Source organism: Hippopotamus amphibius, chromosome 8 (genome assembly GCF_030028045.1).
Source record: "Hippopotamus amphibius kiboko isolate mHipAmp2 chromosome 8, mHipAmp2.hap2, whole genome shotgun sequence".
NCBI classification, from domain to species: domain Eukaryota; kingdom Metazoa; phylum Chordata; class Mammalia; order Artiodactyla; family Hippopotamidae; genus Hippopotamus; species Hippopotamus amphibius.
In genome coordinates, this window is record NC_080193.1 from 138,009,782 (window position 1) to 138,025,689 (window position 15,908).

A 15,908-nucleotide genomic window follows, 5' to 3' on the forward strand; every position below is an offset into this window, starting at 1 on the left:
AGATTCAAGTGAGTGAGGAAAAAAAGGAAATCTTTTCTGCATTTTGGATTTTCTTTTCTTCTGATTTCCATTACTACTCTCTAATCAGGGTGCATGTGGCGTTTTCTGGTTTTGTTTTTATTTTGTGAGGGTTGGGGAGTAGGTGGGAATTTTGTTTGCATAGCTGTTTTTACTTGTTAGTTGTTTATTTTGGGACAAGGTTCTCGGGAAAGAATCTGAAACCAGTGCTGTTTAGAGTCCCCCTGAGAATAGGCACTGGATTGTGACTGCACCACATTTATTGGGCTATTAATTTTCCAATGATTTAATGAATTTCCCTTTTTTAATGGTTCTCAAAACCTCTATTAAAACAAGTCATATGAGCTAACACTCACAGAGTACTTATATGCCAGGCACTGTTTTTTGATCTTGACATATATCAACCCTTCCTTACTACAGTGCCATCAGGTTGACACTATTACCCCACTCTATACACAAGGAAACAGACACAAAGCGAAGTCACCTGCCCAAGGGCACATGAGAAGGAAGTCACAGAGCCAGGATTTGAACCCTGGGAGTATGGCTTCAGAGCTCTCAAGCTTCTACTAAAAACAAAACAAGTTTAAAAACCCACATGGTTTTATAGATTATTTGAATAAATAAATGTTGTATAATGTCTTTGAAAATGCATTCAAAAATTTAAGTATACTTAAAGTATTTTTGGACTTGTTTTCATTTGAAGCAAACATTCTGACTACAAGCCGCAGTCTAAGACAAGTGCACTTGAATTTACCAAGCAGAAAGTGTTAAGTTTGAGAATTATCTAGATGTTCAACTTTTTAGGCTGAATGATTAAAACAAAATTTACTTGTTTCTCATCTCAGAATTTTGCAGGTACAACTTCAGAAATCTTAAAAAAATTTAGTCTTCATTCTGGATGGAAATTCTATGGTAAAATAAAGCAAGATAGATGAATGGATAGCTATCTAGCTAGCTAGTAAAAAAAGAAAGAAGAGAGAGAGAAAGGAAGGAAAGAAGAAAGACTTTGATCACTTCTATACCAGGGACTAACTTAGATGTATCATATACATGGTGTCTGTTCATGCAAATTCACTCCCTGTTCTTGCCCATAAAGAACAGGTACACTGCAGATAGTATCACTTTTCCCCTCCTCAAACAACTCCACTCAGTGCTGGGCTGGAAAAAGATCTGAGAGACACTGGAGAAAAGATTGGACCTGTGGCTTCTATATATACACTGTGGTACTCGTACATACCTCAACTGTCAGAATAATGTCCACGAGTATTTAACAACCACTGTCCTTGTAATGTTTGCTCTTTCTCTTTTTCTCTCATACATATGTTCTTTAATACACTTGCACTCTTAAGCCTGCTTCTACTGCCCATATGAGAAAAGAGAGTTTCAGAGAGGTTTTACTTGGATGAATTGTCCTAAGGTGCCCTACTAATTAGGCTTAGCAAACCAATTTTTATTGTACTATTTGTGTGTTCCTATTATTAATACATAATAATGCCCTCCAAAAAAGCCTAACTTCAAACTATAATATGGTTTAGGTCCTAGAAGAATTTGACGTGGAAAAATGACCTTATTAATATGTATAGAAACACAGTAATTTTATTTCTTGATATCCTGCAGTTTTAATATTTTTAAAAGTTCTGATTCATGACCTTGAGTAAAATACATATCAGAGTAAGTGAAATTACACTGCTTTTTTTTTCTTTAAGCTATTCATTGCACTCAACTATTTTGCCCAGTTACTTGGTAATTAAGAACGTGCTTCAGTTTTTAATACCATTAAAGTGAATAAGTAACCACAAAATCTATATTCTCAGACAGTTAACTCATTTCATAGATATAAAGGGACTCATTAATTAGTTGTAGATTAAGGTTTGCCATGCATATTATCAATGATTTAAAGTTATATGATTCAGTAATTAGATAATATAATTATGCTCTATTAAAATCTTTTTTATCATTACAGAATTTAGTGGATAAATTGGAAGGAAATTGTTTAAAACTAAACTTTCAGGACAGTTTGGTGGTGAAGGAGGGAGAAGACACAGAAGGAGTGGGCAGCATCAATTATGGGGAATTTAGACGACGCCAGTGTGGTTCCAATTTCCTTTTTTGACTCCAAAGATACTCTTGTTTTCAAAGGACATCCCCTTCAGATGGAGCGCCTCTCATTAGAGCAGGGTGAGGTCTGTCCTGAGGACAACCCCCCACTATTGGCTCCTGACAGCCCTTAAGTCCTGTCTTCAGGACCCACACTTTGATATTCACTGACTATTAGCTCTGAAAATCTGCATTTCCAAATCTAGTAACTGAGAAGAATGTCAAGGAAGCTGTGAAGGAGGTCCTTGCCTGCGTTCAGGTTCTGACACTGAGGACTAGTCATACTAAGAAGCATCACGAAACCTCCTCTGTAGAACAGGGACCATATCTCTTTATCTTATCTTGAGACACACCCAGTATAAGAGTGTATATCTGTGGGATTCATAAACAATTTAAGACAATAATTGTGGACATTTTTCTCTGACATATTCCATTTCTATAGTGAGAGAGGAAAGCATCCTGGGTCCCTCCTACGAGCAAGTCTAAGAGCCCAGGGTCATGCGCGTACTCTGTGCACAGAATCACAGGCAGACTTTAGCTATTTTAATTCTGCGATGTGAAAGGAAGTGAGTAAAAAGAAGAAACAAAGAAGAGCACAGAGTAAAAACGCTGCTTCAGAAAATAAATCCGAAGACATGCACAATCAGGCACAAGGAACAAACAGGAAATTTGAAATTCTAGAATAAGTTTGTTCATACCAATAGCATCTATGTTTTGCTTCAATGAAAAGTTGTTTATGTATACCACGAATGACAACAAAGAAACAGTGTGGGCACTGGAACCAGAGAAGCCTGGATTGGAATCTCATAACCACGCTGATCAGCTTCATGACATTGGGAGAATTATGTAATCTTTCTAAACCTTAGTTTTCTCATCTGTAAAATGCGTATAACAATATGAACCTGAAAGGGTTCTTAAGAGGACTGCATGTGGTAAAGTACATAAGGGGCCAAGAAGAAGCCCAGCACATAATAGGCTGCAAGCCAACCCTGTTTGACAAGGAGAATTGCCCATTGATGTGGAGTGAACCAAAGCCCCATTGGGATGCCAATAGTTTGTCTGATGAGATGCTCAAACATCTGCCTGTGGTGAGCTTACTGGGCTCAAGACTTCCTAATGATACCAAGTTCAGAGGTTTTCCCCTCATGTAATCCAGGTAGTATGACTGATCTATGGTCATACACTATCCAGCTTGTCTTAGGTAACGTAAAATACATGATAGTATTTCACATCTCTCTTATTTATTTATTTAATTATTTATTTATTGGCTGTGTTGCGTCTTCATTGCTGCGTGTGGGCTTTCTCTAGTTGCAGCGAGCGGGGACTACTCTTCACTGTAGTGAGTGGGCTTCTCAGTGTGGTGGCTTCTCTTGTGGAGCACGGGCTCTAGGCGTGTGGGCTTCAGTCATTGTGGCAGGCGGGCTCAGTAGTTGTGGCTCATGGGCTTAGTTGTTCCACAGCATGTGGGATCTTCCTGGACCAGGGCTAGAACCCGTCTCCCCTGCATTGGCAGGCAGATTCTTAACCACTGCACCACCAGGGAAGTCCCAGTATTTCACATCTCTTATTATCAGAAAAATGTTTCCAATGATAGATACTACCCCTGGTTCCTCAGCAGTAGCAGATACATATACCATAATCTGTATTGTTCTCAGCACAGTGCATATGTGAACGTTTAACAAGCCACAGTTCCTATGCACTAGCAACTGCAGGGTATCTGAAAGAGAGCTGTAGCTTCAATAAAATAATCTGTGTTCATATTTGACAGTCATCACTCGGAATTTTTTTAAGAACCTTTTTTGCTTCATACTGTCTTATTTATTTATTTATTTTTTTTTCTGGCACACGGGCTTAGTTGCTCCGTGGCATGTGGAATCTTCCCAGGGCAGGGCTCGAACCCGTGTCCCCTGCATTGGCAGGCGGATTCTTTACCACTGCGTCACCTAGGAAGTCCCATACTGTCTTATTTTTAAATTTGGAATCCTTTTGTAGGTAAAGTTGCAGCAGGAGACAGAGGGTCAAAAAACAACTCCTTCTCTGACCTGGCTTAATTTCGCTCTGATTATGCAGGTAGCTTTCCATGTGTAAAGCTCTGAGATGGGTGCCACAGGATACTTACGTAATCTGGATACACGCTCACCTAGGGGATTACAATCTAGTTGAAGAATGGTGGGGCAATATGGCAAGCACATAATTATAAATCATAATATGGTAAATTCTCAAACTATAGAAGTTTGATAAACCCTGATCACTCACAGTCTGTGGCCACCAATAACTAATAGTCTCTTGCTACACTTGGATTTGGTCTCAGAAATCTTGCCAACACAACGCTCCGTCAAGCCAACAACCTGAATCAGAATCAATAATCTATTCAGTATCCCTAGATTATGACATTGGTGATTCTTGCTGGAAACACACAAACTACCTAAGAGGACTGATCCATTCATTAGTAGTTATTGGGATGTTAACATTTCTCGCTTGGGCAGAGAAGTCTAACATTACTCAGGAGAAAACAAGAGCTTTCATAGGGAGGAGGAACTAACATATCTTCAGGGTCCAGATGATTATTATCGGTGTGTGTAATGGGTTGGAAGTGAAAACAAAAATTGGTTGGACTGAGGTTACAGCAAAATAGACACAAAGGCATTCAAACAAAACATTGTCAAGAACAGAATGAAAGCAAATTGAAGGATTCTTGGGGCTACTTCTAACACATGGGTCATTGTTTGCAAACCCCTGATCTGTGACCTAAATGTTAAAGGTATGGGAATGAAATTGTCAGTGCAGAACCTTAAACGTGATAGCACAGTTGGCAGATCTGACCCACAGGAAGTCCTTAGCAGAGTCCTGAGTGCCAGAAGTAAGTTCATCATTTTGCCTGAGGCAGTGCCTAACTACACTAAGGCTGGTAACTAGACGTGCAGGCCACGTTATAGCTCTGGAAATCCAGCAAATGTTAGAGGTAGATGGTATGATTTTATGCAAATTAATCAAGTGTGTAACATTATGGAATTGGAAGTTTCAGTTGTCTCATTAGTTGTCTATAGTGGCCCATTTCTGAATTAAATAGGAGACTAATTTTGATCTTTTTTCCTACTTGATAGAATAAAGAATAGTGTGAAAAGTGGCAAGAATAATAATGCTATTTATAGCCTGCTCTAAAGCAAACTTTAAAAATATATAAATTTATCTGCCTTCAGCAAATGAAAAACAAAGGTAAAAAGCTTTGTTCCCTTGTGCCCCTATATACCCTATATACAGATATAGGTATAGTTTATAGCATTTTTCATTTTCCTTACTAGAAACTTCCTTTCTAGAGACAGAGTATTTTAACCAGAAAATGAAAGTAGTTGGCCCTATGGCTTTTTAAAATTTACTTTTTATTCCCCTGTGAATTTGTCATCCCAGAGAATTGCTGAAGTATTGTAGAGCTGACACCTTTGAAAAAAATTTCAAACAAGCTAATTTTTCCCAAAGCTTTCATTTGCATTGTAATTAGTGTTAATATGGTAAGATTCTCAAAGAGACACATGAATTTTAGAAAATTATACATGGATATTTCCAAGACTTCATTGCACATTCTACATGTCGTGTGAGAGAATCCTGAATAAACTTCTAGGATTTATTTTCTAAGAATTTTTTGTTTCTCAGATGTACTCCAAATGCATAATAGTTGAAATCTGGGCTCAAATCAAAATAATCAATAATATACATTGAACCCCACACGTCCATGTTTAATTGTCACTTCCTAAAAACTAGGCAATATGAATAAATCCTTCTTCCAAATGTTTTTTAAAACACTGTCTTAAAACTATAATTTTTAAGATTCAAAAATAGAAAAATGTCCCATAGAATGTGCTGATGGAAGAGCTATAACAATCTTTGTATTACTTTTTTTTCTTATCAAGTGCTTATTATGTGCTAGGCACTGCACTGTGAATGAAAAGTGGTTCCCACTCATAAGGAGCTCGAGATTCTACAACGGAGACAGAAATACAAACAGAATGATAAAGTTGCTGTGGGAGACCAGACATCATGTTTCACCTAACAGGCCATGTGTCTTGGATCTGCTACTTAATGGTGCAACCATTGTAGACAAACTCTGAATGGTCGTTTAGGATTAATACTGATATATTCTTTACTTTTTTAATTGTAGTAAAAACAGTTAATGTGAGATCTATCTTCTTAAAAATGTTAAGCGCAGTTCAGCAGAAACTAACACAACATTGTAAAGCAACTATACTCAAATAATTTAAAAAAAAGAAAAATACGTGAGATTAAAAAAAAAGTGCACAATATGGTATTGTTAGCTATAGGCATGATGTTGTACAGTGGATCTCTAAACTTACTCATCTTGTATAACTGAAACTTTATACCCCTCGAATAGCAACTCCCCATTTCCCTCTCCCTGCCTAGCCCTTGGCAACCACCATTCTACTCTCTGTCTCTGAGTTTGACAATTTAAGACATCTAGGTGAAATCACACAGTATTTTGCCATTCTCTGACTGGCTTATTTCACTTGGCATAATTTCCTCAAGCTTAGTTCATATTGTTACATAATGCAGGACTTCCTTCTTTTTAAAGGCTGAATGATACTCCACTGTATGTATATACCACATTTTTCTTTATCCATTCATCTGTTGATGGATATTTAGGGTTTTCCATATCTTGGCTATTGTGAATGATGCTGCAGTGAACATGGGAATGTGAATCTCTTTTCAAGCTCTTTTTTTTAATGTTTACTTATTTATTTTAAAATTTTTTTTTATTATTATTTTTGGCGTGTCGTGTCTTAGTTGCGGTGCGCGGGTTTCTCTCTAGCTGTGGCATGTGGGCTCCAGAGCACATGGGATCTGTAGCTTGCAACATGCAGGCTCACTAGTTGAGGCACATGGGCTCACTAGTTGAGGCACATGGGCTAAGTTGCCCCCCAGCATGTGGGATCTTAGTTCCCCGGCCAGGGATCAAACCCAAGTGCCCTGCATTGGAAGGCATATTCTTTACCACTAGACCACCAGCGAAGTCTCCCGTTTCAAGTTCTTGATTTCAGTTATTTTAGATGAATACCCAGAAGTGGGATTACTGGATCACACACCGTTATATTTTCAGTTTTTTGCGGAACCTCCACACTGTTTTCCACAGGGGCTGCACCATTTTACATTCCCACCAACAGTGCACAAGGGTTCCAATTCCTCCACATCCTTGCCAACACCTGTTATCTTTTGTTTTTTAAATAATAGTCAATATTCTTGGTTTGCTTTTCTTATCTAAAAAGAATCTAATTCCCAACTAATGACAGAGGATTCCTGTATCTCAAATTATGGCAGAAAAAAGAATTTTAAATTGACTCTAATTCTGCAAAAATAAAACTGAAAGAAATGGGAATAACAGAAGATTCTGAAAGATATTCTTGCTTGAAATTCTCAGTTTTGTCCTGGAAATAAAACAATTTGACTGTTAATGTATTGTTGATAATGTTCACCCATGGACCCTAAAAGAAATGAGCTCTCTCACCAGGTTTGCTGTTGGGTGGTATTTGAGGAAAGTTAGTTATATACCTATTACCAAAGACCCTCTGGATTGAAAACCCACTGAAGAAATATCTTTTATTTTTTAAGTACTAGGGAGAGCTTTGCTTCCCTGAGAAACAGATGTTTTCTCTTTTTTAACTGGCCCTTTCTACATTTTCCTTAAGCTGTCAAGAAATTCAGTGCCAAATTCTATGCTCAAATATAGCCATTGAGGGGTCTGAATGGTCTATATATTATTTTTTTCCATAAATTTTCTATTTAATTTTTGGAAAAAGTAAGTTCCTGTTTTAATTTTTAGAAAAAATATTTTATTGAATTGCATACCTTTTTGCTAAAGCAGTTACATATTCCTTGTGGAATGACGTGGAGCATAAGTCATAATCAATGAATTAGTATTTTTTTAAAGATTAGGTAAACATCGATATCATCAATCATTATAACCCAGATCTTAAATATTTAGAAGACTGTTTTGTGTGTCACTGTAAGTAGTTATAAGTAATCTTTCTTATTTTATTAAATAGTCTTATTCAAAAAATTATCTTATATTCATAAAATTAAAATTCATCTCAAATCAGATATGAATATATAAATGAGCAAGTCCCTTTTTTTTCCCCTAGAATAGTTAAACATTTTGAGGCTAAAAGTATGCCAAGAGCCAAATTTCAACCAATTTGTGAATCACAGCAAAGCACAGGTGCAGCTGGAACAAACTGCTGTCATACAAGAGGACATTTTCATTTTTGGTAAAACAATTTGCGTGTCTGGTTTTCATTTCAAAGCCTTGCAAATTCTAAGGCATCATCAATTATACATTTGCCTTTTCTGTATTTCTGTACTACCAGTGCTTATCTAAGTGTAAGAGAAGGGGCTTTGTATTATAAACATGAAATACTTTGTTTCACACGTGTGTACACACACACACACACACACACATCTATATGCATGTGTACAAATACACTATAAATAACTACTCAGAAGGGGGAAACCAACTCAAAGCCTTCAAATACAAGAAAACACAAATAATACATATGTTATCTTCTATAAGAGAAATAGATCACTTACCAATCCATCACCATAACATACAATGGCAAGAGCCTGGGGGTATACACTGAATCCTCTGAAAAGGTGAAAGAAGGACTGTTGGTGGAAGAACTTAAACCAGTTTAGAAAAATGACCAGGTGCAGCATTGTAGAAAATGAAAGCAAATAGCTTGCCTAGGGCTTCTGTCAGATCAGTTTACTGAAAGTCACGTACAGCATTAGTGTTTTTTAATTTGTATTGCACATGCTATTATCACATATGTTAATTACTTTGTTTCTTTTCACCCATCATCTTCAAAACACTGATTAAAAGGGTTTAACTCCAGGATACCCTGAGCCCTGATTCCAAACACTCCATTAAGTGCCCTGTGAAGCATTTAAGCCCACCTGCTATGGTAAAGAATACTATTTCTCTTTTACTCACTCAAAATGGAATAGAGCATTATCAGGTCAAATACTACAATTTTGAGAAGGCATTAGTCATGCACGTGAACAAAAATGGAATTTGTTAACACTAATGAAGAGAAAAGCTGCAATGGCTTTTATTATTCTTACACTTTATAAAATAAAACAATGGGCAATGCTGACATGTTGCATGCCAAAGTGCTGGCCTTTGATACCTTCGTGATGTCTAAAGCTCTTTGAAGAATTCCCAGCTTTAGAGTGGTAAAAGTAGTCCTGTGTCCTGGTATGATTGTTCTGTTCACTTAAAATTTTTGTCTTATGTGTTGAGGGTAGTGTTTGGAAAAGGAGGCTTTAGGGTTGACATTAGTTAACAGAGCTTTCTTGCTGGATTTTGCCTCTTTGTAAGAAAGGGAAAATGTACTCAAGTAGTACATGCATATATTGACTTTTTATTTTACATTTTAATGTAAGATTCATGTTTTATTTCTTTTAAGTACATATGTAGGTTTATGTGGGGATTGAGAAAAAGGTTGTCCATTTTTAAAAGAAGAAAAAATTCATTTTGATGTATTTGGAACTAACTTGAAAGGGGTAGATATGTTTAGAAAACAGGTGCACAATATTGTATAGACTTGAATAAAACCATCTGAAAAAGTAAATGAACAGTAAAGGAGAAACTGCATTATTGGGAATTTCGAATACAAAACAAATAAGCTTTCCCTTCTTAAGTACTTAAATATTGAAAGTGCTAAAATTAACAGCAGGGATGGCAAAAAAAAGTAATTCTTTTACATTTTAATTTACACAAGCAAAACTGGAATAAAAAATTAGTCAGATTCTGAAGTAATTTCTTGAGGCACCCTTTTTTTCCTTACCAAGAATGTCACATCCAAAATAATTTAGCACCATAAAAGTTACATAATCATTCTGACATTCTCAAAAAGCTACATAATTGCTTTTCACCAAAATGGATGAAGCATACTGGAGTGTCTTAAAACTAACATATTATTCCATTCAGCAATTCTTCTGTGGTACACTATGAAAAGCAAAAGCATTGTGGTTGATTAGACTCACTTACATCACAACAAACCAGGAGCTGTTTGAGTATGCTAAGCAGTAAACTCCATCAAGGCAACTGATAACTAAATAGTAAACCAGGAAAATCCCTATCCAGAGGTCCCCGGACGACTAGTGATCTAACACAAGAAGCTGTTGGAAGAGGGAGACATGATTGTACTTGAATGAGTCCCTTACAGCCTCAGTGCTTAATTATAGCCTTATAGTTAGTCACTAAATACCTGTTGACTTGCTGATATCTTAGCCTATTAGTTAGTGAACTCTATTCATCAGTTAGCAAGAATGTTATATTCCAGAGGTTCACAAACTTCAGTGCATCAGAATCACCTGAGGAGCTTAAATCAGAGATTTCTGATCCCCGTCCCCAGAGTTTCTGATTAAGTAGCTCTCCAGTGGGACCGGAGAATTCTCATTTGTAATAAGGCTGCGAGGTGATGCTGGGACGTTGGTTCTAGCACTACTTTGAGAATTACTCTTCTGGTTTAATAACTTTCCAGTTCCTTTTCCAAAGAATGAGAGAGACAGTATCATCAAAAGTTTCCCAATACTCAAGTGAATAGGGAAAACCTAAGCTATTACAGGTTAGGTAAAGCTGTCCGTAGCACTCTAACTAAAAGACAGTTTCATATAATAGTTGCTAAGACGAAACTCTCTAGAAGCTTCTGGATTAGAATCTGTAAGAGCAGACAACTTGTGTTCCCTTCTGCCACAAGCTACCTTTGCAGTCCCAGGTCACGTTCTAAGCCTGATTTGACTTATCTGAGGCTTGCATTTACTTCTCAGTGTGGGATTTTTTATTCAGCCATCTCTCTATACCAGCATTGTCCAACAGAAATAGAATAAATGCCGTAAGTTTAATTTTAAAGTTTCTAGTAGCTACAGAAAAGTTAGAAAGAAAAAGGGTGAAATAAATTTTAACAATATATTGATATTTTATTTAACCCAATATATCAAAAATATTATCACTTCAACATGTAATAATATATAAAATTTGTTAATGTGATATTTTACTGTTTGGTATTAAATCTTTGAAAATTTGGTATCCATTATACCTATAGCACATTTCGATTCAGATGCTAAATTTTCAGTTTTAAATTAAAATCTAGTTTGACAAAAACAATAGTTTTGCTTAACAGAAGAGTATTCAGACGGCTTCAAGTTTACTTAAATCTAATTCTATAAAAAAAAAAAAAAAAACAGAAAGGCCTCCGCGGGGACCTTGCTGCCTCTGTGTCTTTAACGCTAGAGGAAGTGATGCAGAGGGGTGGAAAATGGCAGAGCTGCAGATGCTACTAGAGGAGGAGATCCGCTCTGGCAAGAGGGCACTGAGAGAGAGTTACAGGAACTTGACCCGGTGGCTGACTATGTGAAAACAACTACATAACGGCTACAGACAAGAGGAAAGCTTTAGAAGAGACCAAAGCCTACAAAACCCAATCCCTAGCTAGCGTTGCTTATCAAATAAATGCATTGGCTATCAACGTACTCCAGTTGCTGGACATCCAAGCCTCCCAGCTTCGGAGAATGGAGTCTTCCATCAATTGTATCTCACAGACTGTGGACATTCATAAAGAGAAAGTGGCTCAAAGAGAGACTGGTATTTTGAGAATGAGAATACATCAAGAATTCACAAAATCATAGCACCTGCAAATATGGCGCGTCCAGTAAGGTATATTCGGAAACCTGTTGACTACACAGTGCTGGATGATGTGGGCCATGGCATCGAGCATGGAAAAAACCAGCCTGCAAGAACTGGCACACTGTCGAGAACAAATCCTCCTACTCAGAAACTACCGAGTCCTCCCATGTCAGGCCGGGGAACGCTGGGACGAAATACTCCTTGCAAAACCCTGGAATCTGTTAAACCTTCAACAGTTCCTAATGGCTACAAGTCCTGCTAGGCTTGGAAGTCAGCATAGTCCTGGCAGGACAGCTTTTTTAAATCAGAGACCGAGGACACACAGTGGAAGCAGTGGAGGAAGTGGAAGCCGAGAAAACACTGGCAGCCGCAGTACTGGCATTCCCGTTGCTGTGCCTACACCCTCACCACCACTAGTGGACCAGCCCCGAGCTCAGATCCTGGCTCCCAGTGTGGCACAATGACCATTTCTGTCAGTATGGCAGATTTCTCGACACAACTCCACCACTTCCTCGACATCTTCCGGAGGATACAGACGGACGCCCTCTATGACGGCTCAGTTTTCTGCTCAGCCTCATGTTAATGGAGGTCCACTTTATGCTCAGAATTCATTTGCTGATAGTCCAACGCCACCACCACCTGCTGCACCAGATAACATTCCCATGTTTGAGGACTCGCCACCACCACCACCGCCGGTAGATTATGAAGACGAGGAGGCTGCAGTAGTTCAGTACAACGATCCCTATGCAGACGGGGATCCTGTTTGGGCCCCCAAGAATTATACTGAGAAAGTTATGGCTTATACAAAAGACAAGGATGGTGAGCTGTCATTTATGGAGGGTGCAATCATCTATGTGATAACGAAGAACGATGACGGCTGGTATGAAGGAGTCTGCAATCGAGTGACGGGTCTCTTCCCTGGGAACTATGTGGAATCAATCATGCACTATCCTGATTAAATCTCTGCTTTTAAAGTAGGTTCTTATTATCACTCAGTCATACTGTGGGACTATTATGGTTAACAGAATTGTCTTAAAATGTTTTAAAAAGTGCCCCTATTTTCAGGACATGCTGTTTTATTGGTATAATTGAATGTTACCTGTAAGCAGACATCTCTGAGGCAGTCTGTGTACTGCTAAATGGCAGTCTCTACAAGAGGCTGGCTGTCACTGATTATGCTTATAGACGTACTTACACAATGTTAACTTCATGACCAGCCTAACTCTTCGGAGGTGTGGGGTGTAATATCTAACAGATCATGATTCAGATCGTGCCATTACCTGCTTCAGTGCCACATGGTTACTAACGCTCTGTCAGACTAATATGAAAACCAGAAAACTGAAATTCTGGTGCTGGTCATACTTTTTGTTTAGACTCTCTCATTCTTGAAATATACTGTGTGTTTAAAGCAAGCATACAGATTTATGTATTGAAATATACTGAAAAAATATCCAAGATGCTTCCAATTTGTGTGATACTTACGTGGAGCACTCACACTTAGGTCTCTTGAAATGAATTGAGTCTCTAAGGTCTCCATGTGAAGCAAAAACCAAAAAAGGGTTACCTGTAATGTTGTAGTTCGTACCTAAGTTTTTTAATGAGTGAACTTGCATTATAAATTTTTTTCCATTCATAAATACATAAGTGAACCAAAGGTTTTTGTCCTTTCCTTCACTGGTTCATGTTAAAAAATAATAATAAATAAAAGGTACTGATTTATTGCAGAATTATGGTTCTATTTTCTCAATATATTAACTTGGAAAAAAATTTTAGCCTTATCTCAACCTATCCCAACAGCAGTGGCTGATTTTTGCAGAATTTAAAATCTGAGATGGTTATTTACAAGTCAGTCTACTGAATTCCTTTTCTAAAGTGACTTTTTCAAAGTTAAGAAAATGTGTCAAAGTACACATGCCATAGGTAAAATTCTTAAGGATTGCTCTATCAGTCCTTTGGTTTTCCATTGGACTGTTGTATACTAGTGCAATGAAAGGAAATGATAATTATCTTTTACATATTTTTTTTGGTAGAAGTGGATGCAATTGATTTTTGAATATGCACTATTTAACCCATTCCTGGCACTAGCAACATAAAAAGTTCTTAAAAATAAAATAATTGGGGAAAAAAGGTGTGCCATGTATTAATTATTGAACAGGGACATACCTGACCAACAGATTTGTACTGTCTTTTGACATAACTGAAATGCAACATGTGAACTTTGTGTGTCTCCTCTTAACTTAAGGGAGGATTAGAGGGATATTTTCTCTTCTTATCATGTGTACAATTCTATGTTGTCTAGGATATTAAAGTAGAGCACTCAGTTGTGGGTTTCTGCATATTGAAGATTTGTTTGGATTTCAAATTACAGTTATGTACTGGGTATTACAGACTTACAACAAAACAAAACAATAACGGAAAATAAAATATTCATCTTCTCAGTCATACTAATCTGATATTCATTTAAATTCCTGCTCGCTACATATGGTTAAGTGGCTACCATAAAGGACAACACAATTCTATATGTTTAACAAACACATGGATCAATTTATTTTGGCAGGAAACTTGGGAAGGCTTTGAAACAGGTGATTATATAAGAGAAATCCTTGAGCCACCCAAATACCCCACATATTCTATTGAATGTAGCAGAGGAAGAACTGGACAGCTTGAAGAGAAGCAAATCTCCGTAATGTGATATCACCGAGCCAGAAGAGGAAGGACTCTATCCTCATTGAAAATGCCTTTTGTTTAAATAATAAAGCACAGCTTGAGAGTATAAAATTAAATGACCCCATACAATTTACTATCTATTGTATTTATGACTCAATTTCCCCCAAATTTTTATTTTGAAAACTAAATACTATTCTAACTTGAATATGAATAATTTTACAATTCAAACATCACTAGTGAGAGAGCCAACTTATTTACAAATAAAATTCTAAACTTCTGAAGAAATAGTCGAATTATTTAAAATGTATTTCAATTTTAGATCAATTTCCCTGAGAAATTTACTTTGATTAATATAACTAGAAATAGTCAAAAGGAAAGAGGAGGAATTGAAAAATACTTCTGGAATAGCTGCCATTGACCATATGTTTATAATAAACATAAGGCATTTTTATTGACACACTTCCATGAGATACTTTAATTAAAACATTGGATTTAACTCTCCACTCCTGGAGGGTTACAATCCCTATTTTACAGATGAGGAATGTGATACTTAGAGTATGTGATTTTCTCAAGGACACACAGCTGGCAAATAAAACTTTTCTGCCTGTGGAGAAGCTTAAATTCTTTCTACTGTAAGACTCTGGTATCATGAGATAATATGGAATTTCACTTTGTGAAGACCATTATTCACAGGCCAGTAATCTGAGAACTAAAATTATTGACATATATTTCATTCTAATCAGAGAACTACCTCTGGAGTCTTAGTGCCTGAAGAGAACAGTTTTTACTTTGGTATCTAATTCACAGAGCAACATTTACAGCAATAAGGGAACAAAAGAATATACTGGAATTTGGACCTAAGCTAAAGCTGCACTTCAAATCACGGGTGTTCTTCTCTTGTGTTCCCTTGTCTTCACTCCTTAGTTACAGGACCCATGAGCAATAACACATTTGGTAGACATATTAAAGTATCTCCAATTATCTCCAAAAAAAACAAGGAATGTTCCTCCAAAAATATTTTAAAATCAAAGTAACTTCATTTCATTTTCATCTCCCTCACCATCAATTATAGTATATCTGAGAATACCTAAATTCACAGATGTGAAATTTTCTAATATCACTACCTCAAAAAATTATGCAGATTTATGAAAACATTCTAAACTAACTCTAAGTTTAGATAACTCAATTTTAGCAATAACAGCTTGTCTCTCCATACTTCATCTTGAATAGAAGGGCTTTTGGTTGAAGATAATAAAGTGCTATTTATAACTCACACCTTATTGAGTTCTTACTATATGCTCTGTTCTTTGATACCAGAAAATCCCAAATGCCTTTGAATTGTAACTGACACAAATTGTTACTGTAGTTTATAGATTTCCTTATCTCAGTAATTCATGGGTAGAGAGCAGGCAATTTCCAATAGCTGTCATTA

General features: G+C 36.9%; 1 protein-coding gene and 1 pseudogene across 2 annotated transcripts in view; one reads left to right on the forward strand and one right to left on the reverse strand.

The window, feature by feature from the left end:
• KCNH7 (potassium voltage-gated channel subfamily H member 7) overlaps positions 1-15,908 on the reverse strand; it is a 442,627-nt gene that overhangs the window by 392,058 nt on the left and 34,661 nt on the right. The gene's annotated exons all lie outside the window — the stretch shown is intronic.
• On the forward strand, positions 11,391-12,768 carry LOC130859342 (abl interactor 1-like; annotated as a pseudogene).